Genomic DNA, 15,750 nt, shown 5'->3' with positions numbered 1-15,750 from the left:
TGTGGAATGCATTTGATATCTCTTAGTAAATAGTAAATGTAAACACACACACACACACACACACACACACACACACACACACATACACACGGGAATAATTGAAATTAGCTACCAGTATGAACTAGAACAGTAATGAGTTGTGGGGAAGATAAAGGCATTGGGTTAGCTTGGAGTCTTGTCCAAGAGGCCAGCAGGCCAGCAGAGAGATGTTCCTAGGAAATAAATGGTTGCCAGAGCAGCAGGGGGATATCCCAGGACGGAAGACCAGAAGGCAAAATGGCCCCGATGGAGATCATTCTAATAGCAAAGTCGGAGAAGTCAGGAGACTAGAGTCAGGTAGCACGTGCACATCATGCCAAATAAATCAGTTCAAATAAACACAGGCACAGAAGTGAATGCAAGAATGAGAAGCAAGTAACTGAAATAAGGCAGGCTGGGCTGAAACAACATGGGTACAAGGCAAGAACTGGGGCCAGTTAGCCAGAAAGGGAGAAGCTGAGATCTGGAAGGAGGCAAGAATAAGGGAAATATAAATGGATTGACTTTATCCAAATCAAACCCCAAAGCTTGTGTCACCCAACAGGAGGGTGCTGCATGCCCCAGGCCCCTGCAGTCCCTGCCCCGGGGGCAGCTTCTGACCCCTCTCCATGGGGCTGCTGACCAAACAAGAGCGGCTTAGGCCACCTTGCTCCTGGGCTGGGCCCAAGTGCTTTATAAAGTTGCCTTCTTCCCTGCCCAGCCCACTCTCATCTGGGTACACATCTGTCAGTCACTCCCAGTACCAAAGAGGACATGGAAATGACAGAGCGTTCTCAGGCTCTTGTCTTCAATTGCTTAAAGCTTAGTCTTTCATGCTTTCACTCCACAGGCTACAGTCACTTATATTCCTGTTTGCTATGTTAGAAATCAGTGACATGTAGCTTGTTTTTAAAAAACATTATGAAAATGTTGACGAGACATAGGAAGAAACCTATACATTTTTATTAAAAGACATAAAAGAAAATCTGGCAAAGACTTTCTTGGTGAAGAAGAGATGATATTACAAAGATTCATGGAGGCAAATAGACTAATGAAACAGAAGCGAAAATCTACAGGCAGACTTATGTGCATATGGAAGGTTCATATACGCTAAATGTGGCATTTCTGATCAGTGCCAGAAAGAGAGTTTACTTGAAGTGTCAGGGCAACTACTTATCCAGTTGCAGAAAAGTAGTTAGATCCCTGCCTTAAGCTCAGATCAGCCATTGTGGACAAAGAGAGGCCTATCCTGGGAGACCTGCAAGGTCGCTGTGTACTGGCACCAGCCTGCATTGTCGGGACACCTGCTATTGAAACGGGGAGAGAGGGGTAGTAAGATTAATCCAAAATTGGGGCTTCTGCCACTGTAGTGCCAAGGACTGGGCTCACTGAGGACGGCCTCAGAGAATTTAGAAGAGTGCTCAGAAAAAAATACACACCTGACCAAAGGAACTGGTCAATTTTCCTACAGAAACATCCTTATGACATCTAGAAATGTCGGTTTAGGTTATTTTAAGGGTTCCTTAATGATTATTGAAAAAATGATATAGACCAGGGGTCAGCAAGCTACCACCTGCAGGTCAAATCTCACCCTAAGATTTGTAAGCAAGTTCGCTGGAATGCAGCCACGCTCAGTTGTTTAAGTATCGGCTATAGCTGCTTTTGAACTACAACCACAGACCTTGAGTAGCTGCAAGAAAGAACCTATGACCTGCAAAGCCAAAAATATTTACTCTGTCTCCCTTTACAGAAGCGTGCTGACCTCTTATATAGACCAAATGTTTCAAGAACTAACATCATAGCAAAAAAGCAAGGAAGCTGGTAGAAAGAGCTCTGAATTGGGAAAGAGAAGTGATCTGGTCTCTAGCATCAGATCTGCTCCCATTAACTAGCCCAATGGCCAAGCGCAAACTTGGCTCTAACCTCCTCAGGCCTCAGTTTTCTTCATTTCTAATAATGGCATTAGAATAAGATTCTTTTGATATCTGAAGACTATAGCTTTAGAATGATCCCAGTGAGTTGGAAATCTATGTGAAATTCACTGCATGCTCTTACATGTCATTAAAAAAAAAAAAAACGGATCTTCTAATAAGAACAAAACTGTTTTGTAAGATTATTGTGAAGGAAAGAAAAGAATTTAGAAGACAGAAATCCTCAAATCAGAGGACAGATGAGAAATAAAATTGCACCTCACGTTTTTTAAGGCTTTGATTTTAACTCTTCACACACATCAGTAATCTGACTCTTTGCCACAAAGAGACAATTGCATGTATTTGCACTTTTTTCCTGTGTGTGAGAATTTAATTTTTTACAACCCGCTGTGTTTTTCAGGCCCTTTAACTAATAGGCTTTTATCACCTTATGATTGCCTGATTTTCTCTTAATTACTTCATGGCAATACAATTTATTTTGATCACTCCCACCCTGCAGTTTTACTTTCTAATGAGGACTTTATGAATGTATGTGTACAACGATGCATCAGCTTAATTTTTCAATCCCTCGTCTTCCCTGTAAATGGAGAGTGGAACTGGAGTACGGCGCAAGAGCCCGAGAGGGCCCTTCCTGCTTCCCACGTGGGGAAAGGTCTGCACGTGGAGTTTCCATTCTCCCAACAAGCCTCGGCCCCTTTTTAGTCACCTCTACCTGGCTCTTTGAGGTGTTTACATACACACACGTTGTGTACCAGGGGGACAACCTGGCTCGAGGCCATTTGGAGGTGCAAAGTCCCACCTGGTCTGTGCTTTGGACTTTATCTCCCCCTACACAGTGTTTATTAGATTTTTAATTTGGGTAAGTGGAAGAGTTCATTGTTTTGAAACCAACCTGAGTAAGTTCAGAACCGATTTTCAAAAACAACCATTTTCTTTCCTTCATAAATTCTACAGTTAAGGTTTCTAACGAGCCATTTTATAAGTATAAACACATTTGGGTTCACTCGGTTCAGCTCAACATTGAACGCATCATGCATCTCTAGTTATTGACTGTGTTCAGTTCCTAGAGTTGAAGATACACAAAGATCACAGACGCTGAAATCCACCAAGTTGGGGATTTCAGATTACCATCCACTGTTATTTGTAAAGTATCTTAATGATTTGATAACAGCTACCATTTCTTGAGAGTCCACCTTGTGTCAGGTACTTTATACACTGTTTCGTTGAATCTTCAAGTAGATTTAATAAGATGATAAGCTTTATTCCCATTTATGAACTTCATTGACCAAGGGTCAACATATGGCAGAGCTGGGGTTTGTGACCCCAAAAGCCTGCTCTTACAAGGGTCCATTTGGTCTTTCTTTCAAAGTACTTTCTCCTTTATTACCTCATCTGATCCTATAGCAGCCCTGCTTAGGTGGCAGGGCGGGCATCCCGCTCTCCCTTTCATAGACAAAAACTGGGGGAATAAGTCTTATTCCCCAGGCTTATAAGGGATAGAGTCAGAAAAGCCAGGCTTCCTTTTCCCTGACCTAGTGCTCACTCCATAAATACATTAAAACAAAACAAAACAAAAACCGTGTAATCAAATTGGAAAGTTTAGTGAAAAATGTACTTGCAGACAAATCAGAGGACCTGTGCTCTCCCAAATCTTAACTCAGCAGTCAACAGGTGATGGGAGTCTCCTGGACCCATGGCCAGTAATCAGTTCTATGGTCTTAGACAAGTGACTTAACTTCTTTAGTCCCCCTCAGCCTCACCTGTCAAAAAGATGAGGCTGAACTAGGTGGTCCCTGAAGTTCCTTCCAGATCTGGGGGCCTGTGAGTCTATGACCCACGACCAGTGTGGAATGACCATGACCAACGTGGCCTGGAGGCAAAAACTATTTGCTTAGATCATACCATTATGCAGAGAGAGCACAGGGAAAAGTGTTATTTAAATTTACAGTCAGAATGGTGGTTGGACCATTGGGATCGCACTTGCAATTATCTAATGAATTTGGGCTGTACAGACAAATAGCTCATATAACTCACTGAAGAAGTTTACTGCGAGGGTAAAATGAGAGAGCAGATGCCCTTTCGAACGGGCAACACGCTGCTTTAAGAGCTAAAGAATTACATGTAGTTTTAATATGCGAAAACAGAACATCTATTCCAGCCCCTGATTTGTCCTATCTGTAATGCCACAACATTACAAAGAAGACCCTTATTCTCTTTAACTCCTTTCTCTTGATGATGTTCAAGTGTCATGCGACATTTTCCACCACCTCTACAACAGGGGATGGAGAAGGTTCACAGATGAAGGTTCTGGATTACTTTCTCAGTTTAGGCACAACTATAATAACCGCTAACAGTTAGTTGAGCACTTAGTATATGCTAATCCTTACACTTAGCTCACTCCATCTAATCTCCACAATCCCGGGAAGTCAGCACCTTTGTTATAATGAGGTCACTGAAGCTGCAAACTGGAGAGTTTGAGTAGCCTCCTCACCATCACACAGGCCAGCAAACTAAAACTGGAATTCGAATCCAGGGAGTTTGCCCCTGCAGCACATGCTTGTAAGTGGGGTAGGCACCCGGCTAGTGGCTCTGGGGAACACTGTCCACCAAGCCCCTGGGACAAGACAAGCACGTGGGCCCTGGTCTCAAGGAGCTTACAGGCTAGTGGGGAAAAAGACCGACTCAGGTCATTATAAGCAGAATGACTATGATGAAAGGGAAGCATGGGTGGGAGACTTGTGGTTTAACTGGCAGGGGGTGAGTGGGAGGGGAGCAGTGAGAGCAGAAAACAGAGCAAGATGTGTGGGAGAAGACAAAGAAACCACCCCCCTCAACAGGCCCACAAAGTGAAACCACCCCCCTCAACAGGCCCACAAAGTGATGGGCAGTGGGGAGCAGCAGGAAGACGCCCGCTAAAGGCTCCAGGCTACAGCAGCGCCACCTGGAGGGAAGGAGGTTAGTTCGCCTAGGGGCCCAGAGGGCATCACTTTGCCATCACTGAGGTCCCCACTGATGACCCAGAGTGTGCAGGAAAAGACCAAGTAATATTTAATGGGTACAATTTTAAAAGTCCTAGCACATTTTGGGAAAATAATTGTAGTTGGCATTTACTAAGTCACCACCAGGTGCCTGGCACAGTTCTAAGCACTAAACATGTGTTAAGAACCCTGAGTCCCAGGTACCATTAAAACCCTCAGGTGACACAGGAGAAACTGAAGCTCAGAGAAGCGTCTCAACAGAGTTTCCTGGCTGGTGACTGACAGAGCTGGGATTTGAACCCAGGCAGTCTGACCCACAGCCTTCCCTGTTAACTAACCAATTTGTGTAAAGTTTTCATTCAGCAAGGATGCCTATATGCCCCAGAGAGTGAATCTCCTTTAGTTATCCTTTCTGGATAACTAAGCAATTCATTTATTAATACTCTGAATTTATGATTTCGAAACCCCATTTACAAAACCATCAGGTCACACACGGATGAAATTGTTTCCGACTTCATCAAACGCATACATGTTCTCAGACACCAATAAAGTCACTCCAACTTTCACCACTGCAGTTTAGACAGATTTAAAGGAAGCAATCTTATAGTAATATTAGGAATACGTTGGTGTAGAAGCAATAATACCATATTATTGCTGAAAAGAAGTGAAATATCTATTTCCTGTGAAACACAGATCCTTTAATATATCCTCAGTTTGTAAATCTGTGGTTGAAGAATAGTGAAATACAACACCAACTACCACATTAAAACAAAACCATAATGACCGGCGTTTGATTCCTAGAAGAAAGTGGTGCTGTTATCAGTCAGAAATGATAAATAATGCAAAGAGAAAGCTTTGAGATTCTAACCCTTCCAGTCACAGGCTCAGATCTGAAGCAGTAAAACGGCCCCCCGGTTCACCCCACCGAGCTGTGGGATAATGAGTCTGGCTTGCAGCCACAGCTGTGGGTTACCCCAGTCCCCAAACCCACAAGTCACCACCACAGCTTTTCTCCTGCCTCGAGGCAACCCTCAATTTCAGAAGGGCACAGAATCAAACAGAAAGCAATTAGTGTGGCAGAACCTTGAAAAGAAACCAATAGTCAGGATCTAGAGTTTTTACAGAAAGCCAGGATTTCCTTATTTGCAGAGAGAAACAACAAGAACAATTAAAAGTTTCAAATCATGTACAATTACTTTCAAGTCGAGTTTGGTGAAACATAAATAAATTTCATATCAGAGCTTCAGCCCAAGTCCGGGGCTGTTTGTTTGTTTTAGGGAACACTGCTTTCATCTTCGTGGAGGATGTCATAAAAGCACATTTCAAAAAATTACCATTGGCACCCAGTTCCCTATTTGATTACATGTTGGCACACAGCCCTGCCAGGAATATAGAGCCCCTATCTTGGTCCCTCTGATTGGAAGATAATCAGAAGTACTACCTACCTCTCACCACTCCCGCCCACTACGCTGCAATAATCATAAATTGTGGAAGCTGCAAGAAATAACTGAAATTATTTAAGAAAGTCGGTACTTTCCATTTTACTTTACCTCAGGCAAATTCGTCAGCGCCCCCCACCCCCGCCCCGCTTGAAGCGACACTAAGAGCTCTACTGAGTCAGAAGCACCAGATACCAATTACAAGCTGAGAACTAAGTGCCGTAATTAACGAGACATACACTTTAATCTAAAACAAGTCAAAAATGTTGCTGGATAAAGAAAAAAGTAAAGTAAACCTCCATAATTATAATAAATTGGTGTACAGTGGGTAGATCTCTCCACCTATCAAACAACAAAGATGATTATGTCTTTGGGAGACTAGTCAAGGGTTTTACAATGAACATTTAACTCTGATAAAGATCTCACTTTAACAAATATACAAGTCAATTTTACACTTGAACCTCAGAGGTTTATGCATATCAGTGGTGCCCATCCCATACCAATCTCAAATGGACTCGTACAAGGTTATCTATCCTTTTCATAATCGCCATTTGGATTAAATGTCTTATGCGGATTTTTTCTGACATACAGCTTCCTGGTCCCCTTTGCTCCTTGCAGATGAGTTGATGGCCAAATGCATTCGATTTTTCTTATATGCTCTTTTGTGCTTTCCCTGGAAATCTTTTAATTTCAACAAATTTCTTTCTGGAAATCAATCCTATATGCATTGACTCTTCATCGAGGGCAATACTTATTTTCCTCTTTAGCAGACTTCTAGAATATGTGTAGAAAATATTGTCACACTCGCATCCTTGAGGGTTTGTTTTTCTTTGTCTTAGTAAAGACTGGTGAGTACATCTGGGGGAAGATGAGAAGGAAGACGAGACAGAGAGAGAGGGAAAAAAAAATAGAACCATTCTCTGATCATTTTAAGAGCTTCTGCCGGCATCAGGACAATATGAAAAGGGGAAAAGAGACCGATAGGCGAAGGGCTTTGTGATCATAAAATGAATGTGTCAAGGTTAAAGTATTCCTCTAATCCCAGGCTGCGGGAGGAAAGCTGCTGCTAATAAAGTCCTTCCATGCAGTTTTATTCACCAGCTTCCTCTTGGCAAATGGAAACAGGAGTGCAGTCTGGAGGCCAATTACAAATCACTCTTCTGATTCCTTTAATCCCTATGTTTCCATTTTTGATCAAAATAATTTATTTTTAGACAGTGAAAGGAAAGAACTTATAAATAGTCTAAATCTTCAGCTTGATAGAAAGGTCTTAGCTAGAGTCGTTTCTCCCCCTCAACGTTTTAAGCTTCTTGCTGACCCCTTCCACAGCTGCCTCGTAATGCTGGGAAGTATAGTCAAGGCAGTGATGTGAGCACAGTAATGCCTGCATTTTCCATGTGACTGACGAGGTCACCAAATGACCCCAGACCCCAAAGCAAGACCTTGCTCTTCAACCATGAACAAAATTGGACGAAACCATCTATTACTGTTACTATCTCCAGGGATGATGGTGACAATAACCAACATCTACTCAGTATTTGTGTGCCAGGCACTGTGCCAAACACATTTACTCACTCTCAGAGAGCCCTACAGGGTAAGTACTATGCAGTATTTTCAGGGAGAACTAGCTTGAAGCTAACTAGCTGAAGGCCATACAGCCAGAACATGGTGGAGCACAGCCTTGAGATCCTGGGCAATGCATTGCAAGGCCTAAGATTTCCAGAGCTGCCTTCATATCTTTGAGCCTCTCAGGGTCCCAAAGTCCTAACCATGATATCCCCCTGCTCTCGTTAGATACGCCTACCCCCGACCTAGTCGGAAAGGCTCTGCACCTGGTTAGTTTCCCTGGGAGATGCACCAGCCACACCCCACCTGGTCTTCAACCCAACGGGATTTACCACCCTGCCAGCTTACTAAATTAGTCAAACAAGCCGATCACATCCTCCTGGGGGAATCAGGGAGCACCACACCCTCTTGTTATTACAAAGCCTCCATCCCACAGCCCCTTCTTGTTCACTCTGGCCCAAAAGGCAACTCCCACGTGGCTCTGTATGGCATTCGGTGTCTTCCTGCCCCAGGCTGGGAGTACATGTGGCTAAGGAACTGTTGTCAATTTCATCTGTCCAGTGCTGGGTGTCATGTGTTCCACCATCTCCTACTATTTAGCACAGAGGATCCCTCTTTCACCAACAGTGAACAGGAGGTGGTCAGAACAGGCAAGTGACTTGAATCCCTGAGACCTTAATCGGTGTGTGTACTGTCCCTTTGAACTCAGTTGGAAAGAAGGACGGCCTCTGAACAGGGAGGTTCTCTGACAGCAAGCTCAACCTCTCTTTCCCCAGCTGGGCTCTCTCCTTCGCCCCTACCCTGCTGCCAGGGTGGTGCTGCCTGGGGACAGAGTCAGCATCCATGAGGCGAGGAGGCCCTCAGGAGAGCTGGCAAATGGCTGATCAGTCCCGATGGGATGAGAGCTGGGGCTACGGAATGGAAGCCAAAGGCTCTGAGCCAACTGTACCGTGGGGCCAGATGCTGTTTTCAAATAAACAAGGTCATTTCTTTCGGGCAGATCTATCGCCATGCTGAGGGATCCACAGTTGCTCTTATCAGGAGAAAGAAACCACCACAATATAGAGAATGATTCTCACAGGTGAGCCTCAGGTTTTCACCCATGTGGGTGACTTTAGGACCTAACAGCTGAGTTGAATCCCTGGTATGTCCCAGACTGTGTGGCTGTGATCAAAGCCAAGACTGGGAGAGTTACGTGGTGAAGAGAACATGACCCAGATTCAAGTCTCGGCCTGAGCATTCAGTAGCTAAGCGAACTGCCAGGTACTTAATGTTTCTGCGCCTCAGTTACTTCATCTGTAAAGTAGATGAGGGGCCTTACAAGGCTGCTATGAAGATGAAGTAGGGAAGTGAAGGTCAGGGACCCAGCACAGAGTGCGGCTACAACAAGGGGAGGAGTCAGGGGATCCCCTCACTCCTTTTTCGGCTCCTTTCCAAATTCTACCTAAGACTGTCATTGGCTGAGTGGACACTAGACAGCAATGTTAATACGTGGGAGTGAGCGAGCTCTAGGATTCAGATGGGTTCAGCCTGGAAGGGCAAATTCTCTCCCTCTCATAAGTTTTGGCCAATGTCTATGTCACAATACTTCTTTTTCTAAAATTCAACTTAGAGCTAGAGGAGTTGTTTTGTTTTGTGATGATGTGTTTTTGCTGGTTGCTATTTTATTTGTATTTAACGGGTTCTGTTTGTTTTTGTTAGTTTGAAAGAGGGATTATTTGTTTTCAGTAGGAGGCTGTCTTTGGGTTGAAAGGCAGCCCCAACTTTCTGAAGGTCTCAGAGAAGCGTATTGATGGGTCATTGGCATATCTTACCATGTTGTGCCACCTTCTTAACAATGGTGTGACCTTGAGCCCCACACCATTTTCTTAGCCCTCACTTTGCTCAGTTATTGGGTTAGATATGCTGTACGTTCAATACCAGCTCCCTATTGATAGTATTAATTGTCTCAGATGTATAAGGAATGCTTCTCTACTGTGTTACAATGTGGATTTAGAGTGTTTGATTTCTAAGTATTGGGGTTTCTGATTGTGAACTTTTTGCCTTCAGTAACTTGGTTTCCACAGGCAAAAGTTCCTCCACTCGCTCCCATTCCCCACTTCCACAGGGTATTCAACCCGCCTTACTAAATTCAAACTGACAGTACATTTACTTAATCTTTCATCTTGCCCAGATTCTTGATGAAGGTTGGAATTCCTTTGGAAGGACATTCCAGTTGGCTGCTGTCTCTTGATAGCATTAGGGAAGTTCTAAGTGTTTGGAGACCATCCAAAGTTTCATGGTGGTAGCAAGACTCACACAACCTTTCTCCCTGCTACTTTGGAATAACATAGGCACTCCCGGTGACTCACCCCAGCAGCTCTGGAGAAGCCAAGTCTATGCAGCCAAATCAGGATCAGGCCATTTCCTCAGAACAGGGTATGCCTTAACGAGAAGAGCAGGTGAGGTGAGGACCTCCGAAACAACTCCTAGACGAAAAGCATGGTCTCTGGCTTCCCTCTATCGTTTCTCTGAGTATTTCTCTTGGCATCACCGGGGGGGGGGGGGAATTGGGACTGTTTTCTTTAAATAGAATACTCCCTGGAGTTCTGAACTCTCCCCCCACCCCCTTCTCTCTTGCAGACATGTCCTTTCCACACCACAGCCACTGAACTAGAACATATCATCAGTTCAGGTGTACAGACTGTTTATACCACAAGTTGAGAGAATCTCAAAGTCCAGGTGACACAGAGATTAGGTGAGTTACAAGCACAAAGCCTCACATTACTCAATTAGCTTGGCACAAGTTTAAAGCATTTGGTTCCACTCAACAAACATTAAACAGCCCCTCACTGTTTCCCTCTCCCAATTGTCCCTCCCCCCATCTCAAACTCTAGTCCTTTGTATTCATTATCCTGTCCTTATTCTTGCTGAGGTGTTTAGTCTTTCATCCAAGGTTATATTTTGTTTCCTGGAAAAACAAGGGTATGTTCTGTGCGGTCAACACATCAGTCCACTTCAGAGCACTCGCTTCTCTTCTTCTGGAAGACCTCATGGACCCTGACTCTCCCTTCTGAAATTGCTCACAGGTCTCTCATTTGTTGGAACAAATCTGGTTATGGAACCAAATTCATTTGCCCGACACACAGCGAGCCAAATGCTGAGATGCGGAGGTTCACAGCAGAGAGGGTTTGCTCATGAGGCAGTCAAGCAAGTCTCAGATCTGCCTCCTCAAAGGTGAGGGCTTGGGATATTTATGGGATACAGAAGCACAGTGGTCTGAGCCTTAGGGAAAGGGGACTGGAGGGAAGAAAAAGGTGAAGTCATTAGTGCTCTGTGCAGGTGTATCTGAGTCACATGTTTCCTCACGGGACACGTGTTCAGAAAGTGACAGCATTAGCATGATCTGAGGGTGGAGGTTTAGCCCTCTGACATCAAAACGTCGTCATTGGACATTTTCACAGGCCCAGTTGCAGGGTCAGTAATCCTAACCAGTCTTAGCCGGCTGGAACTTGAGCTGGACAAGAGCGGACTCCAAGTTCCTGAAAAACAACTTAAGCAATGGTTACTAAAGTGACCCATACGTCAGAGGTGTTATGTATAGGGGGTAGTTAAAGGAGTCTTGTGACATATTGTCTAAGCTACGTGAAGCTTGGAGGGTATGCAATTTGCAGGAACAATTAACTTGAGCCTAGTCAGTGAAGGCGGGTCACAGGATATTATTTATTAAACAAGTTATAGTTTAAGGGATCTAACTGATGACTACCCTCGGTTTCAGAATTCAAAAAAGCCTCTCTATCTCTGCTGAGCTGAGACTCAGTCTTGATTATCCTGGATCTTCCCAACCCACTCTGTTAACTCTTTTTCTTATTCCATGGTCCTATGAAAAGCCCCCAGTTTCCACCCTTATCCCCTGCATTAGCAGGTAACCCTCTAGTTCCAGGTACATGAGTTATTGAATACCTTCCACGGCCCCAGCCTGCCCTGACGTGTCCTAACAAGGCTGTGTATCTCACAGCCTTTACAGACTTAGACCTCCACACATCCCAGCTTCCTGCCAATCTGGGTCCCCTGAAGACTTCTGAAGAAGTAAGAATTAAGAGTTTTACTACAGAATACAGAGGAGAGGGACATGAAAATATCTAATTCTAACAAAATTTAAAGAGCAAGCAAATGATCCAACCATTCATTTATTCACTCCTTCACTTATTCATTCTGCTCTATGTCAGATCCATGCCAGGCCCTGAGAGAGCAAAGGTGCCCAGGAACTCAATTCCAGTAAGGGAGACAGACAGACTTTGGGTTCAACCATGTGGTAAGTGCCCCTGTAGAGGGAGGAGCACCATGTTCCCAGTAGGGAGAAGAAGGAATTCTGTCTAAAAAGGTACATTTAAGGAGATCTCTTTTTAGAAAGCAGGAAAAACATAGGCATGTTATAAGTGTATGATGCGAAAGGGAGGGGTGAAATTATACATACAATCTTTTTATTCTTCTCAAAAATTTTCCTACATGTCCACATGCATTACTTTGTAATTAAGAAAAAAAGCATTGTTTAGAAATTAAGATTAAGGTCAACCCTTAATCACCATTAATGCCACGGGGAGAGGCTGGGTCTTGGTTTCCTGCTCTATTATGTCTTTACATTCCTCAATAGTCATTCATTTATTTATCCTTTCCTTTATCACCCATTTTCTGTCATTTCCTTTCATGTCTATGGCTAATTTGGTTAATATTTGCTGAGTATTCATGTGTTCTCTACTTCCCAGATTCTCTCAGAGTTGGACTGGGGCAAGATGACTGTGAATAGAAATAACATGTCATGTCCAAAGTGAGTCACTTAAAAGCCAGAGTGCCTTCCCCTTCTCCTTCTTACCCAGCAGACTTGGAAGCCATGTGTACAGAGGACATACCATGAAGTGACAAGAACCTGGATTCCTGGGTTTCTGGGAAAAGAAGAGTCACCTCCAACTGACTCTGGACTAGGTGTAAGGGAGAAACAAGCTTTCACTCCGTGGAGCCCTGTGACTTGGGGATTCAGTTGCTACCACAGCATTTTCTAGCCTAACCTGACTAATTTGCATGAGTCTATCTCCACTGCCTTCAGAATATAAAGTATATTTCTGTAAAAATTTTGTAAGGCTAATATCTTAATAAGATATAAAATTCTTCTTTCACCCTTTCCTTCTTACTGCATTTCGTTTGCTCCTTTTCTATCTAAATGGGTTTGAGTTTGTTGTTCTCATCAAGTCAATCAGTCAACCAAGATGCAGATGTTAATTTACTTGTGCAAAATGTGCCCACAATTACATGTACCCCACGCTGAACTGCTGCCCCAAGTAAAACCTAACAAAGATCTTTTAGGTCAATTCCCTCTGTCCACATGAACCCGGGGTCCTTGTATGCTGTGGAGTACCCCATTCCTCAGCCCCACCCAAGTGAGAAGTCTCCTGGGTGAAGACTATAGAACGCAGTTCAGCCCCAGGATACACTCCTGCAAGGAGGATTGCCCAAGTATGACAGATCAGAGATGGTAGGTGACAAGATTTTGCACTCATGCCTATTCCCTGCCTGCTCCTGCCCCATCCTGTTCCTTACACCAGCATGGCACTGAAATTCCCTTAAGCTAATTGAAATGCCATTAAGAATCTCTATCGAGGGCTTCCCTGGTGGCGCAGTGGTTAAGAATCCCCCTGTCAATGCAGGGGACACGGGCTCGAGCCCTGGTCTGGGAAGATCCCACATGCCATGGAACAACTAAGCCCATGCGTCACAACTACTGAGCCTGTGCTCTAGAGCCTGCAAGCCACAACTACTGAAGCCTGTGTGCCACAACTATTGAAGCCCACGTGCCTAGAGCCCGTGCTCCACAACATGAGAAGCCACTGCAATGAGAAGTCTGCACACCGCAACGAAGAATAGCCCCCGCTCACCGCAACTAGAGAAAAGCCCGCGCGCAGCAACGGACACCCAATGCAGCCAAAAATAAATAAATAAATTTATTTTTTTTTTAAAAAAAAGAATCTCTATTGGTATTGATCTCAATGCTGCATAGTTTCTCTATGGATATTTTATTCATCCACATTTTTCAAATGTATGTGTGCGCATAGGTATGTATGTATATATGTAAATACTTTTTACAATAAGTTTCTTTGTCATCAAAGAATAAATTAAGTCATCTCATTGACCTTGCTAAATAATTTGCTGCAATGTACAGGATTTTACCAGATAATACCTACCACCTTATGACATCAGGACTTACCCTCTGAGTTTATATTATATAAATGCTTTATTTGCCTTTGAGCAGTCATCATAAATCATATCATATGATTAAATACTCATCACTGTTCAATAAAGGAGTCATATTTTCCATTTTACCTGCTCTTGCTCAGTTTCCAGCATGATCTAGTGCTTAAAACTCAAGGGGGGGGAGGGATAAACTGGGAGACTGGGATTGACATATACACACTACTATATACAAAATAGGTAACTAATAAGGACCTACTGTAGAGCACAGGGAACTCTACTCAATATTCTGTAATGGCCTATATGGGAAAAGAATCTAAAAAAGAGTGGAAATATGTATTTCTTTAACTGATTCCCTTTGCTGTACAGCAGAAACTAACACAACATTGTAAATCAACTCTACTCCAATAAAAATTAATTTAAAAAAAACTCAAGGGGAAAGTAATTCATGACTATAAACGTATGACAAACTATTCATGAGCTACTCCTTGAAGATATTTTCCTCCAATCAAAAGTTATTTAAATCAAGGGAAAACCCTTTGACAAACTCTTCCCTCATATATTTAACTTCTGTCACGGGGCTTTCTCATCTTGTTCTCTTTTGGCCATTAAGTTTTCCTCTAGTTTTTCCTTTAAAGCACATTAGTTTCTATAGAAACAAGAATGTCAGTAATTTGAGAAAAGCTTAGTAATGTCCAGACAAAATGTAGGATACAGTAAATTCCTACAATGTTTTGAAATGTAGCTCCTGGTTTGGTTTGGTTAATCAAAGGATGTCTAGAAGGTCATTGTCACTACATCTCTGATATACATTTATTTGACAGACTACACACTCACATTTGGGCCTATCCCTAAGCTATTTTATATGATCCTGATGACATATTTCCTGAGACCTAAACTCTTCCTTAAATTTTGATGCATTGCTTATTTTGGAAAAGTGGCAGCTGAATTAAAGGAATTGTTTACTCCTACAGCAAAATGCAGCTGTTGGTATCCTGGCCTCATCTGTGTTTGTTTTACTAGCCTCAAAATATTTTTTAAAAGATTCATTGAGATTAGCTCTAAGGAGCCTCAAATCAGAGCCTGTCAGAAGTGAGCGACAAGAATACAGAAGAGAGAATGCGGACATGTCTTGACCAACTATCTCTCTCTATGGCTTTTGAACAAATGAAAGTGATACCTCCCATCCAATCTCTAGTGGAATGAGAGTTCCCTGAAGCTCAGATCTAGGATGTCTCTGGGTCCTAAGTAAACTCCCTTAGCTGATCTGATGCAGAAGACCCTGTGTTATTCTAAATGATAATTTATGTGCAGTCTGCCTTTATTGCTATTTGCTAAGCAAGGTTATAATTTATTCATTCATTTGTCAAATAGTTACCAAGTGTTTACTATGTATCAGGAACTGTTCTAGGTGTTGGGAATATAGCAATGATTAAAAGAGATTAAAATCCCTGACCCCAGGACTTCCCTGGTGGTCCGGTGGTGAAGAATCCGCCTTCCAATACAGGGGATGAGGGTTCGATCCCTGGTCGGGGAACTAAGATCCCACATGCCACGGGATAACTAGGCCTGTGTGCCACAACTACTGAGCCCATG

At 43.2% G+C, this 15,750-nt stretch overlaps 1 long non-coding RNA gene across 3 annotated transcripts; it reads left to right on the top strand.

The window, feature by feature from the left end:
- Nucleotides 1–8,776: 8,776 nt before the first annotated feature.
- Nucleotides 8,777–13,453, top strand: LOC309961031. Of its 3 annotated transcripts, none has more exons than XR_014326160.1 (5): nt 8,777–8,959; nt 10,266–10,378; nt 10,555–10,669; nt 11,001–11,148; nt 12,141–13,453. It is a non-coding gene; the product is annotated as an uncharacterized lncRNA (long non-coding RNA). The 3 variants fall into 3 exon arrangements; XR_014326162.1 differs by lacking the exon at nt 8,777–8,959 and adding an exon at nt 8,961–9,013; XR_014326161.1 differs by lacking the exons at nt 8,777–8,959; nt 10,555–10,669 and adding an exon at nt 8,961–9,013.
- Nucleotides 13,454–15,750: the final 2,297 nt, after the last annotated feature.

Source organism: Leucopleurus acutus, assembly GCF_964270905.1.
Source record: "Leucopleurus acutus genome assembly, chromosome: 4".
Lineage (NCBI taxonomy): Eukaryota > Metazoa > Chordata > Mammalia > Artiodactyla > Delphinidae > Leucopleurus > Leucopleurus acutus.
The sequence above is the reverse complement of the archived record's forward strand: the minus strand, read 5'-3'. Positions and strand labels throughout refer to the sequence as shown.